At 48.9% G+C, this 26,400-nt stretch overlaps 2 long non-coding RNA genes across 3 annotated transcripts; both read right to left on the bottom strand.

Annotated features, from left to right (window-relative positions):
• Positions 1-746: 746 nt before the first annotated feature.
• Positions 747-6,323, bottom strand: LOC113603795 (uncharacterized). 2 transcript variants are annotated; one of them, XR_008290031.1, is made up of 4 exons: positions 5,919-6,323; positions 4,897-5,220; positions 2,767-2,871; positions 747-2,022 (listed from the first exon to the last, which is right to left on the bottom strand). It is a non-coding gene; the product is annotated as an uncharacterized LOC113603795 (long non-coding RNA). The 2 variants fall into 2 exon arrangements; XR_003425503.2 differs by having other exon boundaries at positions 747-2,871.
• A 7,965-nt stretch (positions 6,324-14,288) lies between these two features.
• On the bottom strand, positions 14,289-17,989 carry LOC128311567 (uncharacterized). Its single transcript, XR_008290034.1, has 2 exons — positions 15,806-17,989; positions 14,289-15,328 (listed from the first exon to the last, which is right to left on the bottom strand). It is a non-coding gene; the product is annotated as an uncharacterized LOC128311567 (long non-coding RNA).
• Between the last annotated feature and the right edge of the window lie 8,411 nt (positions 17,990-26,400).

Below are 26,400 nucleotides of genomic sequence, written 5' to 3'. Positions count from 1 at the left end.
AATATATAAATAACTCTTACAGCCCAACAACAAGACAAACAACCCAGTTTAAAAATGGGCGAAGGACTTGTATAGGCATTTTCCCAAAGATGATACACAAATGCCAACAAGTACATGAAAACATGTGATTCGAACTTCAGTCAATATTATCAGTAAATGGACAAAATTGACATCAAGTGTCTCCATAGGGGAGGCAATGACAGAGACACTTCACTATATGTTCTGACCAAAAATGCATAATCCGAATCTAGTGATGGGGAAACCTCGGATAAACCCGAATTTCACTGAACTACAGTAAATGCTAACTAACTTGAATTAAAAAAAAAAAAAAGAGGGGCGCCTGGGTGGCTCAGTCAGTTGAGCATCCAACTTCAGCTCAGCTCGTGATCTCCCGGTTCATGAGTTCGAGCCCCGCGTTGGGTTCTGTGCTGACAGCTCAGAGCCCGGAGCCTGCTTCGGATTCTGTGTCTTCCTCTCTCTCTGCCCCTCCCCTGCTTGTGCTCTGTCTCTCTCTGTCTTTCAAAAATGAATAAACATTAAAAAAAAAAAAAGAATAACCAAAAAAAACCCACCCAAATTTCAGAAAATCTGGGTGAAGAGTATACGAGAGTTTTTACCACTATTCTATTGTTCCTCTTTGATAGCTACTTACATGTGCCCTTCAAAAGTGTTACTGTCATGTAACACACACACACAAGCAAAAAAAAAAGCTAACAAGAGACGTCAGATTAAAGGAGACCGAAGAGAATTGTAAACCAAATATAATATGTGCTTCTGATTTGGATCCTAGACTGGAAGACCATTCTATACGGACATCACTGGAGCCCTTGGTAATTAGATGATAGGACTCTATCAGTGATGAATGTCCTGGCTCAGATACTGCACTGTGGGTATGGGAAAGAAGGTTCTTGATCTTAGGAGATCTACGTGGGAAAATTTAGAGATGAAGAGCCGTGATGTCTGCAATGACCGGGGAAAGTAATATGGACGCTTATCTAGGGAAAGAGGGATGATGTGGCAAAATACAGCAAAACGTTCACAATGGGTACGTCTGGGTGAAGGGTATATGACAAATGTTCATGCTATTCTTGCAACTTTTCTGTAAGTTTGCTATTATTTAAAAAGAAAAGGTTGAAATCAATGAATATAACATAAAATATATACAAATCTTATCATAAAAAGAAAATATTTTATAGTATAAAGTTAGAGAAACAAAGGATCTCTACCATAAAAACTTTGGGGACAAAATGCCCCAAGCCTCTAGGGGGCAGTGCAGCCTCCAGTTGCCCAGGGCGGTTGCAAATGGAGCAAAGGTGAGCTTGGCACTGACAGCCTTCCCTGGAAGAGAAGAGCTTCATTTCCCGGCAGAAGATGAGGAGGAGACTCATCTGGGACTCATGTGGGACTAAGTGAGCTTCTAGAAGATTCCAATGACCCAGAAGCTCTGCATGTTTCCTAAGTGTCCTCAGCAAAGCCAGCTGTGCCCCTTTCTACCCCAGGTGATCAGAGCCACATTATCTCAAGCCAAGGTGCAAGGTTTGAGCATCTACTCTGTGTAGGATCCTGTGGGAGTGAGGAGGCCATCCAGAGAGGCGTGTGTGTGTGTGTGTGTGTGTGTGTGTACATGCGTGTGTTTGAGGTGGGGTGGGGAAGGCTTCAAAGCTTTGCAGCAATGCTCCCAGTTATTACTGAATTGGGAACAGGATGCAACCTCACTCCCCGGAAAAACCCATCTAGTGGCGGTGAGTGTTTCAAAATGGTGGGATGACAGGTCATCCTCATGAGCACTTACTCTTCGCCAAGGAACCCTTGAACTATTTCACCCACATTAACTCATAACCCTCACAACAACCCCAGGGAGCATCACTGTTAACCTTATTTTGCACATGAGAGGTTAAAATAACTTGCCCAAGGCCACACGGCCAGTGACAGCAGCAAACAGGATCCAGAGGTTCTTGTTCAAAGTGAAGGTGGCCTCCCTAGCACTTCAACAGATACGTCATTGGTTTTGATGTTGCCCTCCTGAAACATAGGTTGAACCGCCTATAGGAAGCGGCTCTAAGGAACATTAACGGTGTTCTTATCACTCCGGGAGACAAGCCAACACTTTTGCAATACTGTGGCATGTTCCTACACAGAAGGAGTTATGGCCCCATCCCCGCCTGCACAGAGAGCTTCTTCTGTCATGGTTTCATTGCTCAGTTATGAGTTGATTGCTTAAATTAGCATTCGTGCATCTCACACCAAATTGGAAAAAAAAGATTGGTTCAGCCAGATGACATTTTAGGAGCGTCTAAAATATTTAAAGGTACTGGCACAAGCTTTTGTGCACTCCCATTAAAAAAAAAACCCAAAAAACAAAAAACAACCCCAAAAACCAGATTGCTGCCAAACATATTTTGAGCATCGTTTGTGAAGACAAATGCCCACACTGCCCAAGGCCAGGGAAAGAAAATCAGGGGGAGCTTCCTTCTTCTCCCTCTGGAGTATCATTTACAGGCAAGTAGTCCCTTGGGGAAATGCTCTTGGACCCTTCTTCTGAGTTATTAGGAAGAATTATAGCCACGCAATGAGTCTGCATTTCAGATTTGCACCTGCCGGCCATCACCAGGGAACACGGCAGCTAGCACGTTGTATCTGGCCCATAGTTTTTCAGCACAGATAGCTACTTAGCCTGGGCCAATGGGCAAGTGACAGCCCGAGTGCACAAACTCTTTAAAAAGAGTATGTTGTGTCTGGGAGCCGGTGAAGGCACCACACACCTACCTTGGTCTCTGGAGATAGAAGGTGGTCTAAGCCAAGAGTCACAAAGGTCTTCATCTAAGACAGGTGTTCTCCAGCTCAGGTGTCCAACAGCATTACCTGTGGACCCTAGAAAAAAAAAATCAATGCTTCCCGGCCCCAGACAATTCAACCAGACTCTGTGGTCGGGCCTTGAACCCATGGTCTCAACAAGTCCCCAAACAATACAACTGGAGAAGAGATTTAGGTCAGGCATAGTACAGTAGTGATGAAAAGTAGTGCCATCGTTGTCTTCTATGGCCCAACTACCAGGTAAGACTCTGGCACAACACGAGACAGAGGCCGCTGTCAGGACCAGTTGAGACTTCTCTAGTTGGGTCGCCATTTTGGGTCACCCAGTCCACCTGCAAAATGCTCACATTACCCATCAAAGGTGGTTCCTCACTCACAGGAACAACAAGACAACCAAAGTGAGAAGTGAATACCTTCAGGATGAGGTCACTCAAATTGGGGCAAAGAAGTTTCTGCAGTAGGCAGGCCCGGGCTAGGCAAGCTGTGTTTTCCACAGTATTCTCGCCCCTCCCTCAGGCACTCCTGCAACGTGACCTTGTCACGCCCTTGCTGAGAAATGGAGTCTCTTTCTTCCAGCCTCTGGCTGCCTTGTAACTAACAGCACGTGGCAGTAAGCGACGCCGCGTGACTTCTGAGGTTAGGTCAGAACAGGTCCCGAAGCTTCTGCCTGGTTCTCTTGGAATATTCCCCCTTGGCGTGCTCGCTCCTGCTCAGGTGCCAGTCACCGTGCTGTGAGAAGCCCACACCACTAACATCGCAGCCGAACCCAGCCTTCCCGTCATCCCAGGCCGGGAACTGAGAGTCCGGAAGCCTCCAGATGACCCCAGCCCCGGATGACGCACGTCTTCCCCGCTGAGCCTGCAATCCATCCCCATTTTACCCCACGCAAGTCTCGACCCACAGAATCCCTCGGCATGATAAAATGGTTCTTATTGGATGCCTTTAACCTTGGGATGCTGTTTCTGAGGCATGGGTAGTGTCATGAGCATGTGTGGGTGATGGGGCCCTGGGGATAGGGACCCTTGGTGAGGCAAGACCGCCTAGGCTCTGGCTAAGAGACCAGCTCTAGAGCTGCCTGGGTTCAAATCCACTTACCAGCTCTGTGGCCTTGGGAAAGTTGTTGAACCTCTCTGTGCCTCTCAGTTCGTCTGTGTAGTGGTGACAATAACAGCCACGAGTGGGTTGTTATATGGATTAAATACATCAATGCATGAAGAGTGCTGGTAGCACTGTGTTTGCAACATTTACGGTTTGCCCAGGCCTCGGCCCAAATTTGACCACCGGAGGAGTTAGTTCTGAGCCAGAGGGCATTTATACTTGCAGGGTAGTCCGATTTCCTTGTCTCCGATCCCAACGCGGGAAGAAAGACAGGTTATGTGTCTCTCTCACTGTGAGCTGGGAAATTGGGGCATAAAGACAGATGCTGGGGGCGCCTGGGGGGCTCGGTCGGTTAAGCATCCAACTTCGGCTCAGGCTCAGGTCATGATCTCACAGTTCGTGGGTTTGAGCCCGCATCGGGCTCTGTGTTGGCAGCTCAGAGCCCGGAGCCTGCTTCGGATTCTGTGTCTCCCTCTCTCTCTGCTCCTCCCCCGCTCATGCTCTATCTTTCTCTCTGTCTCTCAAAAATAAGTAACGTTAAAAAAATTTAAAAAAAAGGAAGAAAGAAAGATAGGTGCTGTATTCCTCCTGGAAGGAGCCGCAGGGTGCCTGGGAGAAAGCACGCCGGTAGAATCAAGAATAAAGCGAAGCAGGAGAGAACCAGGCGACGAAGTCAGAGAGGAAGGGACCCTGGCCTGGGGAGGAGGGTGGGTGTTTTAGTGGTGTGTGTGCATGTGTGTGTGTGTATGACTGTATGTGCATGGGGTGGGGTGGCGACCCCAGGACAGGATGGGAGGTGCCTCTGGAGAGGTGAGCCAGGCTTAGCCAACGCAGGGCACCCGAGACGTGCCGACCGTATGCTGGAGTTTAGCAGTCGGGGGTTTTATGCGAGGCCACGGTGGGGACAGTGATCAGAAGTCCCTCTGGCAGTGGTGACAGGGGCGTGGGGAGGTCACGGGACGAAGCACAGGCATGACCACCTACGTGGTTCCCGAGAGCGTAGTAACTTCCAGATCCTCTGCTTGCGCCGAGACGACCCTGTCTGCGGTCTGGCCAAGACAGAGGGATCGAATCCGACTCCCCGCACACGGATAGACATGGATGTGTGACTCAGTTCCTGGGTTAATTTTTCCTTCGGTCTCTCTCTTCCTGGGGAACGGACCAGCTTCACTGTTCCTGGTTCCCAGATAAGCGCTTCCCTTGCGGCCAGGTTCCCCGGAACATCTGACAGATGGCTGTGTCGGACACCAAGCAAACGGCACTCAGGCTGGTGAAATGCTGACCTTGGGGCGGGGGGTGCGGAGGCTGCTGTAATAAAGACCTTGAAATTACTTTGATGAAAGTGCTGCTTATGCTAAACTATCGCGCCCACAAATCTGCATGTACCATCTGCCTTTGTGAAAGACAATAACGTGATAGTTCTCCGGCAGAGGATTCCAGCCACTGCCTCCCTGGCTCAGCCAAAAAACCAGGAGATTTCTCTCGTAATCACTTTGGCTCCCAAATGGTTAAGCATCATGGTGCCAGTAGCTGGCACACAGTGGGTACTTAACAAATGTTTGTGGGACGAGCGTTAATGAATAACTGAATGAAAAGCGCTGGCAGTTATGAGGCCCTAATTAAAATTGTTCTAATTTAACTCTCCCAGCCTGGACCAGCTGTGCTTTCCAACGTCACCCATGCAAGGCGTGTGCTCGCTCGGTACCTGGATTTGACCATAAGGAGGGAAAAGGCAGAATAAGGGACAGGCTGACGCTGCTCACCCGCCTTGGGCAGCTGGACCTGCCTGTCCCGGCCGGGCGTCTGCGCCCCCCCCCCCCCCACCACCAAACACCCGGGGCCTCCTCATCATCGTCACCGGCAGGGTCCCAACCCGAGGGCCAGGGGCTCCGAGGGTCTTAGAATGAGGCTCTGGAATAACAGAGCAAACTCGTGCCCCCCTTCACCCAAACAGCACCTGAGTGGCAGGCGTGGCCTCTCGGGGACGCCATCGCGGGTGACCTCACCTGGTCATGGGCCCCACGCGCTGGCAGCTCCTGAGGCCAGATGGGCTGGGAGCCCAGCTCGTGCACTGGTGGAGCTCGTCGTATTCCACCCCTGCGACTTTCCGGGCAGGCCCGCTTCTTTCCAGTCTCCCGTGGGAATTCTTCTGCGCCTCCAGGAGCTGCCTGGTGCTCTGCACGCCTCTCCCCCCAGGGAGGGTGGGCCTCCCCAGCGTGACCGGCCTCAGGCGGGCGCCACCGCCTCGTCCGCAGCTGGAGAGGACACATCATGATTATGCAACTGATCCTTCACAACCTCCCGGTCCCCCACATCCCCAAGAGGAGTCACCTTGAGAAGCGAGATGCAGATTTCAGTGTCCGTGATGCTTGAACTGCTTTCCAACCTTGTGGCAAGTTGTTTTGAATATATTCCCACTAAAAAAAAAAAAAAAAAAAAATCGAAAACCTTCAAACTCTAAGGGTTGACGCCAGAGAAAGCTGAGTCACTCAGAGCTGAGTCTGGGAAGCGAGGTGAATGATCAAATTTGAATAAAGAAGGCATTTTTAGGTGAAAACCGAGGGCTGCCTTTAAAGAATCAAACTGGTTTTCACATGGGACTCCTAACCCGAATTTAGTGAGTACCTCATAGGTGTCTTGGGCAAAGACAGCTGTAAAACTGAAAAGCACTTTTTCCCAAGATTGCCCACAATGACTTCCACTGAGATGGGCAAATGTGGGTGTGTTCATTTATTGCCACAACAAATACTGTCTGAAAACAAATCTGAATAGGCCAGGATGATCAAGGAAGTGTGCCCCCAGCAGGTATCAGACCCCCCGTTCTGCAAAGTTGTCCTGGCTTTTGAAGGTAAGAGTTATTCTGTGTGTCTGTGGACTGTTTCCCACTTTCTTGCCTTCGGGTCTCCACAAAAGTCACAGGGGCCTCCAGAACGGGACTAGGCCTTAGTCCCTAATATCCCACCGAGCCTCCACACCAGGCTATTTCCAGCCTCTCTCCTGAGTGGCTACTCCCAGGTCATTCCGAGTTGTTATGACAGACCCAGTAGCAATGCACGCAACATCCATCCCTGCCCTCTGCCTTGTTGGCAAAGAATTGCCATTCGACCCCAATACACATCCTTCTTGCAGCCGGAGGCCCACTGCATGAAAACAGAAGTCACCTGGCTCTTGCAAAATGTTTAGCTTTCTTTTTAAAAAAAAATTTTTTGATGTTTATTTATTTTTGAGAGAGAGAGAGAGAGAGAGAGAGAGACAGAGCATGAGTGGGGGAGGGGCAGAGAGAGAGGGAGACACAGAATCCGAAGCAGGCTCCAGGCTCCGAGCTGTCAGCACAGAGCCTGACGTGGGTCTCCAACTGATGAACCATGAGATCATGACCTGAGCTGAAGTCGGATGCTTAACCCACTGAGCCACCCAAGCGCCCCAAAATGTTTAGCTTTCCTGATGAAAGGCCCAGACGTGGCCACAGCCTCCTCTTGTCTTCCTTCTTGCTGTCTTGAAGTTAACGTGATGTCTGGGGCCGCAGCAGCCCTTTTGAAACCAAGAGGAAACGAGCCTGAGGATGAAAAGCAACTTGATAGGGATGGGGGTGAGCCTGGGTCCCTGATGGCATTGTGCAGCAGTGAAAGCAAGACAAGTGACCTCAGACTTCTGGGCTTCCCAGCATCCAGGAACCACACGACCATTTGCTACGGCAGCCAGGCTCTCTGTTCCTGGGAGCAGACACAGCCTGACCTAACACACCATCCCTTTATTCAACAAAAGATGTGGCAAACACAGCTGTGCGGCAGGCCGGCAGGAAGGATGGGAAGAACCATGGACGGAACATCGAGCCTGATGATTCTGGTCTTGACAGAATTCTGGAGTCAATAGTTGTAACACAAATTTGGTTTCTTGTGTAAAGTGCCCTAAAGCAATTGTATATTAATAGTTTGAATTTGCAAATGACTCATGTGCTTGGGAGGCCATAATCTTTAGTGGGTGGTGGGGGAGGGGATCGGATGCTGTTAAGACCCTCGTTCAGGGGAGAGATGAAAGGAATCTGGTGTTTAGCCTGTGCTGCTGTGTGCCCACGCTGTACCACAGACTCTGCCTACATCACTTCATTGAGTTCCTACACCCACTTTGACAAGGAGGTCTTATGCTCTCTCTTTTATACATTTTGAACACGAGTCTCAGAGAGGGTGAGCAATCTGCTCAACGACACACAGCCGGTAGAGCAGATCGCAGGCATGCCTCACCACGAGCAGACTTGAGTCACAATTTCTTGATAGAGATCTATCAGAGAAGAGCCCAGTCCCAACCTTAGAAGCATCCAGTTTCTTTGGAGTGGGGAGGCGGGTACAAAATTCGGAACTTTAGGGGCTCCTGAATTCCTCTGATGCATTAGCCTAAGGAAATTGCTGGGCTGCTCTCTGGCATGTTTAGAGAGAATGCGAATTAAGAACTGTTGAGAGAGACGTTAATAGATGTGAAGTTTTTGTCATGATTTAACCAATGCCGTGTTCGTAAGAAACAGACGGAGGCGCCCATCTGTGGAATTCTCTTCTCTTCTTGCGAGGATACAGCGGAAATGTGATTGAGTCACCCAGCCTTCCTCCTGTCTTCTGTGTGGAAAGATAGCTCAAGGTCGGTGTCTCAGGTATTGTATATAAATATCCCATGACCCCACACTCTTTTTTATTAGTTAATTAATTAATTAATTAATTTTTTGAGAGAGAGAGAAGGCGCGCACATGCTGGGGAGGGGCAGAGAGAGGGAGAGACAGAATCCCGAGCAGGTTCCACGCTGCCAGCGCAGAGCCCGACGCGGGGCTCGAACTCACCAACTGTGAGATCGTGACCTGAGCCGAATCAAGAGTGGGACGCTTAACCGACTGACCCCCCCAGGCACCGCGCCTCCACAGTCTTTCCAATCAGCTTCATTTCTACCAGAAAAAATCCTCGAGGTCCTACTGCAACTGAGTGAGGGTGTCTGGGGGACAGTCGGTGGGCAGACAAGGGCTGAGCACATCTAAACGGGACAGTCGGTGGGCAGACAAGGGCTGAGCACGTCTAAACTTACATCTTCTCACGCCACCCTCCCGAATAACCCGAATAATCTGGAGGAAGCAGCGGGGTGGGAAGAAGATTAGGCTGTTCCAAGTTATGGGCTGAATTTCGTGTCCTCCCCCCGCCCCCATTCGTCTGTTGAAATCCTAAACCCCACGACCTCCGAAAGTGACCTTACTTGGAAACAGTGTTGTTGCAGATGTACTTAGTTGAGATGAGGTCATGAGGGCGGGGCCCCAACCCTGTAAGACTAGTGTCTTTCAGACGGGGGTGGGGGGGTGAACTGGGTCACGGAATTTGCACTGGGAGGTGGGCACACGAAGATAAAGATGGGGATTAGGGTGAAGTGTCCACAAGCCAAGGAACACGAAAGATTTCCAGCACGTCCCCAGAAGCGGGGGAGAGGCGTGCAACAGAACGGGTTGCGTACGTGTGTGCACGTGTGCGTATATACATGTAGATGTGTCTATATGTGTGAGGGTGAGTGTGCATATGAACGTATATATGTGTGTGCATACGTGTGAGTGTGGATGTGTGTGTATATATGTATATGTGAGTATGTGTAGGTGTATAAATATGTGTGTAAGTTTATATGTGTGTGGATGCATGGGTGAGTGTGCTGGCAGATGAGAATGGTGTGGATGTGCCTGTGTTCCTGAGTGTTTGTGAATGCGTGCCAGCATGTGTGTTCGTGTACATTTGTGTGCACATGTATGTGAGTGAGTGAGCATGTGGGAGACAAGGAGTTCTGTGTGTGGTGTGTGTGTGAATATGTACATATGTGCGATTGTATGTGTGGGAGTGAGTGGTGTGAGAGACATCACAGTAAATCTGTTTGAGGTTTTGTCATCCGTCCGTCTCCTAGTAGAGTCTGAATTCACCACTAGAGAAAAGACCAGTGAAGGGTTCCCGCTGTCCCTGGAGAAAGTTTGGGTCTCTGATATTCACTTGATCCTTGGTGCCTGTAGACGAGGGTGGTCCTTGGCCCAGATCCCCAGGACCCACACCACAAGGAAGGGAAGAGGCCGGTCAAGCCAAAATTTTCACAGGATGGGAACACTTAGGAACACCTCGTTGGCCCACTCTGGGGATAATTAACGGCATAGCACGCGGCCATTGAAAAGTAAGTTCTCAAGAGTTTTTAATGCCTGTGAAAGCTGCTTGTGATGGATGAAAAACACCAGGGTTCAAGAGACAGCTGTGGTGTCATGAGACTCAGGAGCCTGGCATACTTCCTGGGTTCAGATCCTGGGTTCAGAGTCAAGGTCGCCATTTCCTAGCTGGGTGACCTGAGCAGGTAGCTTCCTTCCCTCCCTGGGTTTCTTCATCGTAAAGCGGGAATGACGAGAGTGCCAACCCCTAGGCAGTGGTGTGATGTTAAAGGGGCTCCCGATGCAAAGCACACCCCAGATTTGTGGCACTGCTGAGTTATTTTGGGAATCCAGGTTGCCCCCGCTATCCAAACGTGGAGCATTCCTATGAAAATGTTCATAAGCCGAAAAGCAAAACAAAGAAGCGATGACCATTAATTGATGTTAAAATTTTTTGAACCATCCCAGACCGACCTCCGAAATAACCTCTCTTAGGCTTTTCTAAGCCCTGGGGGCACAGTGCTAAGCGATGCATAAAATACCTGGAGATAAGGTCCAGATGCTCACGGACGGAAGCAGTTCAAAGCTCTGGGGGCTGGGCGCTGAGACGCTGGGTGTGGTTCTGGGGAAGGAGCTGGGTGGTACCCCCCCCCCCCCCCCCCGAGGCTCCGATGCACGCTGACACCAGCTCACCTCGCTGTGAAAGCAGTGCTGGCCACTGTTGCTGTGTTTCCCCTACTCTCGTGAAAGTGAAAATCCTCTTTGGGTATCTTTTGGTCAGCCCAAACAGGTACTAATAGAGGTCTTTCATAAAAGCGAAGCGAGGTCTTTCGAAACACAAATTTTCGACAGGTGGGAGGTACCTGTGCTGCCATAATGGCCAATTTCAAGCTCCAGATGGTTAACGACTGACTCACGAAATTCTTGAGAACTTGAACTATCAACTTCGCAAGCCAGGTGAGGTGAAGTGGAGCTGAAGCCAGCAAACCGCTGCGGGGGTTATTGCAGGGAATAAATGCACCTGTGTGTTAAACGCCTGCAACAGTGCATAGCACAAAAGACAGATACCAGTCGTCCTATCAATGCTATTATATTTTGAAACGCAGGACAAAATAAGCCAGCAGAAAGAGCAATGCATATTCAGGTGACACCGTGTGATGGATTTAGGGCGACGATTAACCCAATTCTGTACATCTGAGGTCCAAAAAATAAGTTTTGTTTTTGTTTAATGTTTGTTTATTTTGAGAGAGGGAGAGAGAGAATGCGTGCACGAATGGAGGAGAGGCAGAGAGACAGGGAGAGAGAGAATCCCAAGCAGGCTCTGCACTGTCAGCGTAGAGCCTGACGTGGGTCTCAAACCCACAGACCATGAGAACACGACCTGAGCCGAAATCAAGAATCAGATGCTTAGCAAACTGAGCCACCCAGGTGCCCCCCCCTCCAAAATAATTTTTAAATACATATATGGCTAAAATGAAGTTCACCAGCATGCTGAGTGATGGGATTGGGGCAATACGCATAGGTTTGAGGATTTGCCCAAGGTATGCACCATTTGCCCATATGATGATGCAATAATTTAATTGAAAGTTGGGAGAAGTCCGGAAGGAGAAAACATTATCTCTTGGGAGGAGGTTGTAGAAGCTCAACCGGGGTGAGAGAGCCCATGGAGGGCCCCCCCGGGTGCAGGGACCTCAGCTGCTGGAGGACCTGGCCCCTGTCACCTCCCAGTAAGTGGCTCAGTTTTCATGACACTTGCCTTCTTTCGGATCTAAAGGGTTAATGTTCTCAGGGCTGCTCCTGCCTCTCAGATACAGTGAGAGAAAACCAGCCACCTTTCTATGTGGGGCTGTGGGCATTGCTGTCCCGTGCACCAGGTTGAACAGTGTCCCAACCCACCCACTGCCCAAGTCATGTCTGCCTGGACCCTCAGGATGAGACCACATTTGCAAATAGCCTTTGCAGATTTAATTAAGATGAGAGCATTCCAAGTCCTAAACCAAGGTGACCGATATCTTTCTAAGAAAGAAGATGGCCATGTGACGTCAGGTGCAAAGATTGGGGTAATACAGCTGCCAGGGAACCCCAGTGATTGCCCGCAGCCACTGGAGCCTGGGAGAGAGGCAGGGAACGGATTCCGCCTCGGGCCTTCCAGAGACGATCAAGTCGGCTGACACCTTGGGTTTGGAATTCTGGCCTCCAGGACTGTGAGAGGATATATTTCGTGTCTTTTAAGACAGCCAGTTTGTGGCACTTGGTTACAGAGGCCGCCCCAAAACCGATACACTGGGGCCAAGGCCGGGAAAGGTCGCACGGTGGGGCGCTTCTCCCTGCCCGGCCGCCAGGGCGGCGCTGGGGAGCAGCAGCCCCAGCTCAAGGCCGCCCCCGGCCCCCCGTCCCAAGCGCCGGCAGACACCCCAGCCCCTTCCCCCCGCTCGTCAGGGCGCGATCCGAGCACCGAGGTAAGTCCTAGCCCAGCAGCTTAATAGTCACTGCAGAGCTAGACCGGTGGAAGATTAAGGGTTGCTAATTTGGAACCGGGGACTGATGTTCTATAAAAAGCAGAGGCTTTGGGAGCTGTTTGGTTTTTTTTTTTTTTTTTTTTATAAAAGTAAGCCATTTTAGAAACTCTTCCTACACAAAAATGATGAAGTCAGAGGAATTAGTCTGCTTTCCTCACCCGTTTCTTCTTTTGCGCGTCCTCTTTTCCAGCTTCCTGTCCAGCCCCTCAACCCCCCTCCCCCCCCCCCCCCGCAGGTTGCCCGTGCCCCCAGCTCGGACGCACATCGGGGCCCCTCCAAACGGGGTCTGCGCCTGTCAAGACACGTGCACAGCCTTCCGGGAGTCTAGGCGCAGAGAGAAAAGATTGGAGAAGGGGCCCCTCCGCGCGGTCCTGGGGTGGGCGGTCGCGGGGAAGACAGAGGGGGATGCGTGGGAGTGGGTGACCCGCCCGAGGGCCCACGGGACTCGGGACTCGTGGTGGCCCTGCCAGGAGTGTCTCCATTTCAGAAAAGCACCGCGGGGGAAGAGCCCTTGGGAATGAATTGCTGTCTCGTTCAGGGAAGTGGGGCAGGAGGGCATCCCCGGGACCCTCAGATCGCACTACAGAGGCCCCGTGGCAAGTACCCTGAATACTTGCCCAGGACGGACACGCACGGGAGCCGTGCCCTTCCCGATGCCGGCGTGAGCGGGGCCCGGCTGGCGGCACAGCCTCCCCGCACTTCGCGTGCAGAGAAAATCGAAAAAGGAGGCGGCTTCGCGTTGCAAGAAACCAGAGCGCTGAAGCTGGCGAGGAAAAGGATCTTCACTTGGCTTCGTCTCTGTATCCATCAGAGAGCGACTTAGCAAGCGGAGTGTCGTGGGGGAGCAGCTGTGTGAACACACAGACACACACACACACACACACACACACACACACACCCTGAAGAGGACACGTCTCCAGAAAGCAAATTATGGACAATCTGGGAGCCTTGAGTGAACCAATTTCGGCTCCTCTCTGGTGGCAGAGAATTTTTTTCTTTTTCTTTCTGAAATTCGCCCCTCACCTGTTTTTCTGGCCCCTGAGAAGCCCTTCAAGGCAGAAGCCCAGCCAGTCCTCCCTGGAGAGCTCGCTGACTGGGAAGAGGCCTCCACGTTCTCAGGGGGAAATTCCAGGACATTTGTTTGGGGGCATAACATCTGCTGTGTGCAGCCACTGAGAGAAATTCATTGTGAAATCATGAAAAGTCCCAGGACAGGGCGAAATGGAGACCGAGTTTGGGAAGTGGGGGCTCAGAGTTGCCCACAGGACCCTGAGATGAGTAGCCGTCAGCGTCCTGATTAGAGGCAGGGACTCCTGGCTGGGAGGGGGGACAAGATGTGACGGAGGCATAGCCTTGGGGACAACCCCGCCTCGGGCAGTGGGAGACTTGAGGCCACCTTGTCCCCTGGGACACAGGACTGGGAAGGTCCCCGTCAGAGGGTGGGGACGGGAGGTCACAGAACCACAACGGCAGGACCCAGGGAGATGCTTGCAAGTTTCCTGCTATTCTTCTCAGGGAACAAGGAGTTGTGGGGCTTTCCAGAAGCAAATCCAGGGCTAACCCAGCTGCCCTGTGGGTGAGGTGTTGGGCTCTCAGAAAAGGCACCCACCCTCTGCCTCGGATGTCTTCTCTTTCTGAGCCAGTTCAGTGAAGTGTAACACCGTGTCTATATTGTGTAATTTATACTTTTTAAAAATGTTTATTCATTTTTGAGAGACAGAGAGCTTCAGCAGGGGAGGGGCAGAGAGAGAGAGAGGGAGACACAGAATCCGAAGCAGGCTCCAGGCTCCGAGCTCTCAGCACAGAGTCCGACATGGGGCTCAAACTCACAAACCTCAAGATCATGACCTGAACCCAAGTCGGACCCTCAACTGACTGAGCCTCCCGGGCACCCTTATATTGTGTAGTTTATAGAATTATATAATGCTAAAATAGAATATTGCATATAGTATAATGATTATGTAGTACAACTTATATATTTGTACGTAGTGTTATATAGTATAATTCATACATTATATAAAACACATTTATATATAATATAATAATTATATAATATAACACAACATGGTGTTATATGATTTATATCATCTACTGGGCTATGATTTTTGTCAGATGTATACAGTTAGGAAACCACCATCGTAATCAAGACAGAACAGATCTAACACTTCCAAAACTCCCTGTATAGTGACACCCCTTTGGAGGTGGCCTTCCCCCCAGCCTAGTCCCTTGCCACCCCGTCTGTTTGCCGCCCCATCCTGGAGGCCTCCCGAGCCTCCTGCCCGCGCCGGGTGCTGGATCTCAGGGGTGCAGCTTTCTCAGTGACCTCACCTGTCCCCTGGTGTTATTTTCAAGTGTAAGCATTTTATCAGTAGCCAAATCAGACTTTATTGTTACCTTCCAGGCTCTAAGGGAAGCAAACTCAGCCCTAATATATGAAAATATACCTCTTATATCTCATTTTCAATTGGGACAACTGCCATGTCAGACAATGAGTCACGACCTGGTAAATAATTGTTGATTCACATCAGCCTACTGGCCTACTGAAATGTGTCTTGCGGGAACGCCCCGTGACTGGTATTATCTAACGCAAACGAACAAACTCACAAACAAAAAGGCCTAAAACATGAAATCCCCTTCCAAACTTAGATCAGGTCGCAAACAAAAGTTCGGAAATGTCTACTGTCTGTCCATCCTGGACGGGACAAGCCACGCATGAGTAAGTAGCACGGATCGCTGTTACCAAGCTGGCTCCCACCTGGGAGAGGGCCCCTCGGCCAGTGGGGGTGCCGGAGTCCAAAAGAAAATGAAAGATGGCACATGTCAGACCAAAGTATAACCAAAAGGTGCTCAGGCCCCCCATCCCTGCTGACGTGTCTCCTTTGTCTCTTTAAAGCAAACATGTGCAGGACGCAGCCTGTCCATGGGGCCACAGGCCCGTCAGAGGGGCAGGGCCACGGCCCATCTCTGGACGGGCACCTGGTTGTGGCATGGGCGCAGGAGGCGTGTGTCCTGGGCCCTGCAGGCCCCCTCCCTGCTGCCCTCAGGCCTGGGCTACTTGCCACTTGGGGGATGACTCTGAATCCGTCCTCTCAGGGAAGGCCCGGCCCAGGCCCTGACGGACGGTTGGAAACCAGCAGGGCACCGCAGGGGTGGGGGTCCTGGGGGCTGCTCTTGGTGTGGACACCCACTTCCCATGGACTATGTTCCCACCCACCCCCAGCCCACTGCCCACCTTCTGGATGGACTTCCTGGAGGCCCTCCCGTCATTTGCAGGAAAACTCAGGCAAGCTGAGGTCAGCCTCTTCTGTCCTTTCCATACCTGTCCTGGGCCCAGCTGGGTTGAGAGGAGGGAGGTTTGGGTGACAAAGCCTAGAAGGGGAAAATTCCAGGTGGAAGGAATGTTCAGATGCTGGTGACTCAGGACCTCTGGAGGAGCAGCATGAGGACTGGGGAGGAGAGGAGAGAGGAGGGAAGGGGAGGGGGGAAGAGAGAGTGGAGAGGAGAGAAGAGGAGAGGAGGGGAGGGGAGGCCAGTGCTGTGAGCTGGGCCAATTTGGAGATAGCTCTGGGGTCTGGCTAGAGACTTGAGGCGTTGCCCACGTCAGTCCCTATTCCTGATCCTTCTTTTTATTCTCTTGTCTAATGGCTAAGGATGATTTCAGGAATAGAAGGTTTCAGGGGAAGAATCTAAACCCTAGACATCCAGTACTGAGGGCCTCAGACCAGGTGGTGGCCATGAGAATGTTCCAGAAGGAGCCTAAAGGAGAAGAAAGTGCTGACTGACCTGTAGTCTTGCATAGAAAGTTCTGGGGGGCAGAGGGGGGTCTCACCTGTGCCTGCACGTGTGTGTGTGTGTGTGTGTGTGTGTGTGTGTGTGTGTGAGCCTGCGTGTGGACACAGCCCCCGGTCGGGGCAGGAGCTCTGCTGTCCCCACCTCCACCTGGGAGAGCTGGCTCCTGTCCAGGGCATTCCAGGTCGCTCTCCCACAAGGGAGCAGGTGGCAGGCACACGGACTCCATGGCCACGCCCGCAGTGAAGCCCTGCTTCGAAGACGAGAATAAATCACTTGATAGAAGAACATGCTGTGCAAGGTGGAAGGGAACAAATAGAAAGTCCCCACGCCTCCCACGCCTGTGGGACTTCTGGCAGGGAAGGAGGATGACGGAGCGCGGAGGCAGAGGCACAGACAAACCACAACTGCACTGCCTGTTATTCAATTCGTGCCGTCGCTCCTTACTTTTTATGTCGTGCTGGTTCCAAGGAGTCCCTGTAAACATTGGCTTCGGGATCACTTTGCCCTTAACACACAGGGCCGCCTAAACCGCTTGTTTACATACGGACAGATAGCATCCGGCCTGCAGGTGATTTTATAAAAGCCTCATCTGGTGGAGCAGGTTGAACGAAGTTAACTTCTGCCCTGGGGAAACCGAGTGGGGACGTGACGTGGAGTGGAAGCATTTTCAGGCAAGACCTCATCATGTCTCACCACGCTGGTTGGAGGCCACCCTTCTGATTTCTCTAGATGATTCCAAAACCTCACTGGCTGTGTTTCAGCTGCAAATTAGGCAAGGCTTTTTTTTTTTCTTCACATCTTTGGGTTGACATGGAAACCCTGCTGGGCATGCCACAGCCCCATCTCGGGGAGCGTGTCCCATTCCCAGGTCCTGCTGGCTGCCTTCTGGGACTCAGCTGAGTTGGCCAGGGGTATAGGGTGGACTGCTGGCCCAAGAGAAATCCATCCATATGGCAGCCTGCAAGAGACTGGTGCAGAGAGTCCTGTGCAATAAGGACAGGGCTGGGCCCATCAGCTTCCGGGTCTCGAGAATTCATCAAGTAGGAGCAGAGGGTAAAGCTGAAGTCATCCTCAGCAGGTGCAGCGGGGGTCACGGGTGATCACAGGTTCATCAGAAGTGGAAGATAAGATGAGTCAGACAAAAGATGTGGGGTCTCGAGTAAGGAAGCCAGTGGATCGCCAGGCACAGCCCAGGCAGAGATGGCCTGACCAGCAGCAGACACCCCTCGAGCCCAGGTCACCATGCCTTGGACCCTCGGGACACCCACTTCCAGCATTGCCAAATCCTGGCCCACCCATGTCATGGCTTGGACCTTCAGGAGACTCTGGACCCCATTACCCCCATGATACTCCATCCCCTCACTTGCGGGGCCTGGGAGAGCCTGGCCGTGGAGGGAGAAAGAAAAAGCCATGTCACCAAATCAGTCTCTGCTACACAGGATTTTAAATTCATAATGAGTCAGGGTCATGATCAGAGCCCCAGGGCTTGGCCGCTCCTGTGTGTAGGTGTTCCCCAGCCAGGCCACTGTCTGCTCCTGCAGCCCATACCCTCCTTCGCCTACCAGCATCTCAGGAGCTGTTCTATTAGCTATCAAGTGAAATCCAATTCTGTTCCTAGTCTGTAAAGATTGATCAAACGGCCACTTGCATGCAGGGCAGTGCAGGGGGGTGCTGTGCCCGATGCACCGGATGGTGGACATACGATGCCAACCTTTCGTCAGGAGAAGCACGGGAAGGAGGCAGGAGGGGACGAAGGTGTCCAGGAGTCCCGAGGCTGTGTTAGTGATCACAGCACGTTTATCTCTTGCAGCTCTCTGGTCTGCTGCTCTGGAAATACACCCAATAAAAGTCCATCAGTGCACAGTGGAAGCGGGGGAAAGGTAGCGTTGTATGGGAAAAGCCTGGCCAATGCCACCTTGGCCAAACAATCAAGGTCAACACCAGCAGCGATGAGTCCGGTTGAAAATGTGGCCTCTCGATAGGGTGTGATGAATATGGAACTTAACCTCTATGGTCTTTCTGTCAAAACCGATTGTCTTCATCTATTTGTGAGAAAAACACCAGGCATATTCCGATAGAAGAGCATTCTACAATATTCCTGACACTCTCCTGAAAACTGTCAAGGTCATCAGAAACAAGGAAAGCCTGAGAAACTGTCACAGCCAAGAGGAGCCTACGAAGACATGACAACTCAATGCAATGTGGAGTCCTGGATGGGATCCTATGACAGAAGAGGAATATTAGGTAAAAACTAAAGAAATCTGAATAATCTTTGGGCTTCAGTTAATAATAATGTATCTGTACTGCTTCATTATTTGTAGCAAATGTACCGCACTAATGATAGCTATTAATAATAGCAGAATCTAGGTGCAAGGCACGTAGGAACTCTCTGTGCTACCCAAAATTGTTCTAAACACATAACATCTGTTTAAAAATAAATTAAAAAAATCCACCTGCGGCAGTGAGATTTGAGACGGCCAGCCCGAGAGCCAGAATCTCTAGTTCTCCATTTTGGCGAGTTATCCAATGTCTTTCCTACATCCGTTTTCTGCTTAAGCAGCTGCTGAGAGAGTTCTGCAGTCCTGTGCCCAGGCCAGGACGTGCAGCCCCGTATTTACATGCAACATTAAAAAAAAAAAGAGCGGCAAGAGATCTGGTGTCATTTTCGATTTTGAGTTACAGTCGTTTTAGAAAGGCAGGATAATGTGTTTGAAGCACCTGGGGACAGAATCGGGGCTAATGAGATAATATCTGCAAAATGCTTTGGGTTCCCTGGAAAGGCAAGGTACACGTATTATCATTATTAGAAAAAACATGCTTTGAAATTTTGGCAGAAAGGTGGATATAAGTGGAAATCAGTTCAATTACTCTTGCTTTTCAAAATAGAAAAGTTCTATAAAAGTTAAAGTGATTTTTTTTTTTTTTTTTGTAAATCAAATTCCTCCTTCCTTCCTGTGTCAAACATTACTGTTCTACCATCTCTCAATTATTTTTGGTCGGGCACCCTTTGACAACATATCCAAGTAGCTTTAGCTTCTCTGCTTTCAGATCCTCTGGCTGGATATTCTCATACTTCAAAATCTATCCTCATTTTGAGAAAAAAAAATCATATGCTTTCCTTGAATGTTATTTGAAATTTCAAAACAACACGATTACAAACAAAGCAACGCAATGGTAATAATAACAGAAAATGATTATTTCTTTTCCTTTAAAGATACATTTCGGGGTGCCTGGGTGGCTCGGTCAGTTAAACGTCCAACTTCAGCTCAGGTCATGATCTCACAGTTCAGGAGTTCAAGTCCTCCATGGGGCCGTCTGCTGTCAGTACAGAGCTGGCTTGGGATCCTGGGTCCACCACCTCCTCCCCTCCCTCTCTTTCTCTCTCTCAAAAATAAATAAACATTAAAAGAGTAAAGATACATGTAAAAATATTGTCAACTCATACAAAAACACTGGGTGAGCTTGGGGTTTACGTTTGACCCCCTGTATTAGAGGATGAAAATGGTCCCTCCCCTCAACATCAGCCCGATGTGCTGTTTGGTTTTCAGAGTCCGTCGTGAGGAAAAACCAAGCACATGTGGTTAAAAGTTGCGTAACTCTGAGAATGCCTTCCTTCTCATTTGGTAGAGAGCTATTTTACCTAGAAATTCTCCAAAGTGATTGTATCAGTTAAGACCCTGTTTGAATTAAGGAACTGTCGGTTCTGATCGCACTTCAACCCAAGCTAGGTTTTTGGGGTTTTGTTTTTAGTTTTTTGTTTTAAATCTTACAAAAGATCACAAGAATTAGCTAACACGTCTGGAACATTTTGTACCAAGACCTAATACTATCTTGGTAGACACATGGCCTATTTCCTCAGATGTAACTGAAGACAATTTAATTAACCATTTTGCAAACATGTAGCAAGATTTGCCAGTTTCAAAACGGCCCTAATGGTGTCCTCACAGTCCTCCAGGCACTTCAGAATTTTAGGGTTTTTTTATTTGCCACACCCACGCCCTGGCCTCAAAGTCAGTTCAGCAAAGATACCTGATGCGCAAGTAATTAGGAACCCAATTTAAATGACAAAGGAGATTCGCTGGCTCCCATAATGGAAGCCAGAGGTGGGCAGATTTCCCAGAAGGCTGATGGATGGCTGAGTTATGTGATGTAGAAACCCAGGTTCCTTTTGTATAAATAGTTTTATTGTGGACCTGTAGAGGTCAAAGCCACCTACTTCCTCCTCAACATCCAGCAGGACACAGACAGCTGGTCTGTCTACAAATTCCCAAGTGTGAGGGTCACTTGATTGGACAGTTCGCACCACATGGTCATCCCTGGACCAGTGATGTGAAGGACACTGGGCACCAGTCAGCAGCAGCTCAGCCCCTGGAATAGGGAGGTAGTATCACCTTCCCCCCAAACTCTGGGCTTCCCCAGGCAGTGGGGTGCACCCAAATGAAAATCTGGTTACCCTTAGGAAGGGGGAAATGTCAACAGATCCTTCCAGCAGACCCCCTATAGGAGGGACCTCTGCTCTGCAGTGATTTTCTGAAAGTTATCTTTGGTAAAAGTTCAATTGTCAAAATTTCTTCTTGGGCACAGCTGGAATATTAGGGGGAGAGGGGATTTATTGATAAGCTCTGAAAAGAGATTTTTCAGTCATGACATCTAGAAAATAGTTCCTAAATTCAGCCTATACACACACTAGATACAAATTTATTTTTTGAAATTCTTGAAATAAACGAAATTCTTTTTTTTTAATTTTTAATGTTTATTTTTGTGAGAAAGAGAGAGACAGAGCATGAGCGGGGGAGGGGCAGAGAGAGGGAGACACAGAATCTGAATTAGGCTCCAGGCTCTGAGCTGTCAGCACAGAGCCCAACAAGGGGATCGAACCCATGAACTGTGAGATCATGACCTGAGCCGAAGTCGGATGCTTAACCGACTGAGCCACCCAGGTCCCCTGAAATGCATGAAATTTGTTTCAAGACCTTTGTCCTTGAACGTTTCAATTTAAAAAAAAAAGTATAAAATGACAATTTTAGCAAATGATTGCCAGCATCCATGGCTTGATTTGGGCGCTAAATGTCTTCGTAATAAGGGGAAGTGTATATTCAAACTTCCAAATATAGTTGTCAAATATGATAGGCTTTGCTGAAACACATAATTTTAAGAAATTTACAGCTGTAGATCTTTTCTCCAGTATTTCAAAAATAGGACACCTGCCTCTTGCAAGAAGAGAAGATGTTTATTTCACTTTTCCAGTCAACAAACCTCAGTGGAGCAGAAACTTCTGACTGGCGTTCAGATCTTCATGCAGAGCAGAGTGAATCATCTGGGGGCTGACGCATAGCTTTTCATGTAATTGATTACCGTTAGTTGTGGTTTTCTTATCAATTCCTGGACAGTGTGCTGAAAGGTATTGCTGATGATGCATGACACAATGTGTTCCAGAAATGAGTGTCTCCCTTTGATTTTCACTCGGTATCTGCAAAGCCCAGCATCTCTGGAGCGTCAACAGGGCAGAAACCCGTTATTACTTTTTTTTTTTTTTTTTTTCTATTTGGCCAATTTACTTTGAAGAATTTTCACACTGCTTCAAAAATATCATCAGCTTCCTCTAAGACCTGAGAAAACCACAGTTCTTTTCCAACAGTGTCTTGAGCCATTATGCCTCATCAGATTATGAAGCTGCATTTCCTCCATGGGTCTCTTTATCACAAGTAGTCGGGAAAAAAGGGGCATTAAGTCAGTCTTTTGCAAATATGAAGTTTGATGACCTAAGCAAATTCAGCTAATCATTATTTGATTGAAAAACTGGACTGGCTTAAACCACAATATCTAGGTTTTTTCTTTTTTTTTTTAATTGTCTCTCAGATTCTTCTCCAAAGAAAACTTTGGCAGTTTTCAGAATGCAAATGTTCACGTAAGTTTCTCCACCACGAAAGGGTGACTTTGCCGTTACTGCTGTTCCTCCAGTGTTGTGATGTTGAAAAAGCTGAATCATGCAAAACCTTCAGCACTTTGTAGATTCCTGACATGGTGTTCTAGTTCTGTCCAATCTTACGGGCCGCCGAAAATTCTCTTTTGCAGGAAAAAAACGAGTGTATAAACATACAGAAAGTCCTCTTGAAAAATTTTGGCCAAAGTATCATTTAAATCAAGAATTTCTGACACAATTACGGATTTATGGAACTCCAACATACCGGGGAAAAAATACTCCATCCTTTTACCTGAATCCCTATAGGACATTGCCAAACTTGTGATGCCAGCTTCAACTACCTGAAAGAAAAAAAAAATGTGAGTAAAAATGAAAGGTTTGGACATACACTTCTGGTCCTGCATTTGTAGAGTGATGAAGGGTGTGGTGTGGTGGCCGGTCCAGACACCTGTGATGCTGAGACCGCCTTCGGTTTCCCAGTCCCGTCCTTGGCCCGAGCCCACCAAGTCTAATGGCACTGTGGCAAGATGCAAATCCTCTCTCTCAATAGTAATCTAATGTTATCCTTGCAGGGTCAGGACACGTGCTAACCTGTACAGACCAAAGATGCTCCCAGCGTCTATTTTATAACTTTATTACAGTATATGATTATAACAATATAGTCCAATGTTATTTTAAAGATATAGGAATCTTTGTATTTAAACAGAAAGCTCAAACACTGTGTAGTAGGAAATAGCAAAATGAATTAAATTTTATAGACCAGGTGAACACAACACGTTATATGAACACGTGAGTTTCCTCTAAAGGCTTTCTTGCTTGGTTTTCTGCTTATCCCCACCGTTCAGGAATCTTGTTATTTACCCTTCGTAGTTTCTATGTAAAATAAATAGGCATCTTTGGGGCGCCGCGGTGGCTCAGTCAGTTAAGCGTCTCACTCTTGATTTCAGCTCAGGTCATGATCCCAGGGTTGTGAGATTAAGCCCCGTGTCAGGCTCGGCACTGAGCATGGCGCCTACTTAAGATTCTCTCTCTCAGGGCACCTGGGTGGCTTTGTTGGTTAAGTGTCTGACTCCCAATTTTGGCTCAGGTCATGATCTTGCAGTTTGTAGGATCAAGGCCCAAGTCGGGCTCTGCACTGACAGCTCAGAGTCTGCTTGGGATTCTCTCTCTCCCTCTCTCTCTGCCCCCCCCCCCCATGCATTCTCTCTCTCTCTCTCAAAATAGGTAAATAAACTTAAAAAAAAAGATTCTCTCTCTCTGCCCCTTTCCCCTAATTGTGCACTCTCTCAAATAAATAAATAAATAAATAAGCAAGCATTTTTAATTTTCCATATATAACTTTAGATTAGGATACTTACTGCGTTTCACTCCTGCCATCCATATTCTGACATCCTCTCCTACCAAATCCTTCCACACGAAGTACGTAACGTAAAACGACCCAGCAATGAATCTCTGAGAAGCAAGAGTGACTTTGTGAAACTCAACTACACTGAGTTGCTCAAGTGGGCGTGAAACCAAAACACTAAAGTAGGCAGTCCTCAGGTGACGAACGGAGGTGTGCATTAAAATGCCGTGTGTCAGTCATTTATTTGGAACCTGGAATCACGGCTCCATCAAACAAAATGTTCCAAATGGTGGCTCAGCCATGTCCTGTATCTGTAAATCGAACCAAGTGACTTACGATGGATGTCGAAGTGCCACAAACCGAGCGGCTTAGAGCCACAAAAAATTTATTGTCTCATAGTTGTAGAGGCCAGTAGTCTGAAGTCAAGGGGTCAACGGGGCTGTGCTCTCTCTAAGGTCCTCGAGGAGAGGACCCTTCCTCACCTCTGCCAGCTTTTGCCGGTTGCCGGCCATGCTTACTGTTCTTTGTAGGTGTATCAGCTGCGTGCTTACTGCTGGGCTTGTAGTTTCTCAGCCCAGTCCTCGTGTGGACTTCTCCCCATGTCTGTGTCCAAATGTCCCTCTTCCTATAGGGACACCAGTCACATTGGATTCAGGGCCCACCCTCGTCCAGGATGGATGACCTCATACAAAGATCCTACTTCCAAAGAAGGTCATATTCACAGGTTCTGGATGGACACAGATTTTTGGTGGTCACTACTCAGCCCAGTACAATAACTGATAACAACACAAAATAATTCTGTCCTGTTCAGGAGAGGTTCAACTGACTTTCTCCCTCTGCCCTTGGCCTTTATTGGCACAGTGTGGCCTTTATTGGCACATTCATCTCAATATGGTTTTTTTTTAATGTTTATTTATTCTGAGGGGTGGGGGAAAAGCAGAGAGAGAGGGGGACAGAGCATCCGAAGCAGGCTCCGTGCTGATAGCTGCGAGCCTGACGTGGGGCTCATACCCACAAACCATAAGATCATGACCTGAGCGGAAGTCGGACGCTCAACCGACTGAGCCACCCAGGCGCCCCTACAAGCGCTCATTTTTATATCTGTATGAGAGTCATTATTTTGCTTTAAAAAATAATTATCTTTGGACAGTGAAAAGGAATAGGCAAGGAAGGAAAAGGAATGCACAGGGACTTCCCTTCCCCTTCCATGGGCCTTGGGTGAGCCCTGAGCAAACTGCTGAAGTAGGTCAAGGCTACCTTGAACCCCCTCTGCCTTCCACTCAGCACCTGTCCAGTCTCCCAGGAGATGTCTTCTTAGGTCTGTCCTGCACCCCAAGTGGTTGGAATCCTCACATGGGGCCTGAGCACCTGATACAAATGTTTGCTCCTAAACCCAACCCACCTTCCCCATCCAAAGGCCTACTGTCCTCAGTGGCTCCTGTGTGAGCTAGCTCCCAGGGACTAACTAACCTCCTGTGCCCCCCAAACACCTTCACCTTCTTCTGCTTTTTAATTTTTTTTCTCATGTTTCTTTATTTTTGAGAGAGAGAGAAAGAGAGCACAAGCAGGGGAGGGGCAGAGAGAGAGGGAGACACGGAATGTGAAGCAGGCTCCGGGCTCTGAGCTGTCAGCACAGAGCCCGACGCGGGGCTCGAACTCACAGACGGTGAGATCACGACCTGAGGTGAAGTCAGATGCTCAACCAACTGAGCCACCCAGGCGCCCAATCTTCTGCTTTTCAAAAAGACAATACTTGCTGATCCAGTTTAACCATTCTTCGGTATGGCTTCCAGTAGTGTAATCAAGATACTATTCCTGCCTTTTCCACCCTTTTCCTCTTTTGCTGCTGAATTCAAGTGTCTAAATCTTTTTTTACTTTTTTATTTTTATTTTTTTTATTTAAAAAAAATTTTTTTTCAACGTTTATTTATTTTTGGGACAGAGAGAGACAGAACATGAATGGGGGAGGGGCAGAGAGAGAGGGAGACACAGAATCGGAAACAGGCTCCAGGCTCTGAGCCATCAGCCCAGAGCCCTACGCGGGGCTCGAACTCACGGACCGCGAGATCGTGACCTGGCTGAAGTCGGACGCTTAACCGATTGCGCCACCCAGGCGCCCCATACTTTTTTATTTTTTTTTTAACAATTGCTTCCTATGGCACAGCAGGATACTGTAGATAGCTAAAAAGTCGGCTCTTACAAATTGGGAACATTTTCAGATAAAACATTTTTTCAAATTATTTTATTTTATTTTTATGTTTGAGAGAAAAAGAGAGAGAGACAGAGAACCAGCAGGGGAGGGGCAGAGAGACAGAGACAGAATTTGAAGCAGGCTCCAGGCTCTGAGCTGTCAGCACACAGCCCGATGTGGGGCTCGAACCCACAAACTGTGAGATCAAGACCTGAGCTGAAGTCGGTCGCCTAACCAACTGAGCCACCAAGGCGCCCCAAAACATTTCTTTTTTTTTTTTAATTTTTTTAATGTTTATTTCTGAGACAGAGACAGAGCATGAGTGGGGGAGGGGTAGAGAGAGAGACAGAGACAGAATTTGAAGCAGGCTCCAGGCTCTGAGCTGTCAGCACATGGCCTGACGCGGGGCTCAGACTCACCAACCGTGAGATCATGACCTGAGCCGAAGTCGGTCGCTCAACCGACTGAGCCACCCAGGCGCCCCCCAAAACATTTCTTTTTAATCTTAACGTGCTTATTTTTTGGAAATGGGCAATTGCTTTAAAAATTTTTTTCTTTATACATTTTTCTATTCCC

This window comes from Acinonyx jubatus, chromosome A1 (assembly GCF_027475565.1).
Source record: "Acinonyx jubatus isolate Ajub_Pintada_27869175 chromosome A1, VMU_Ajub_asm_v1.0, whole genome shotgun sequence".
Lineage (NCBI taxonomy): Eukaryota > Metazoa > Chordata > Mammalia > Carnivora > Felidae > Acinonyx > Acinonyx jubatus.
This window is presented reverse-complemented; position numbering and strand designations above follow the sequence as displayed.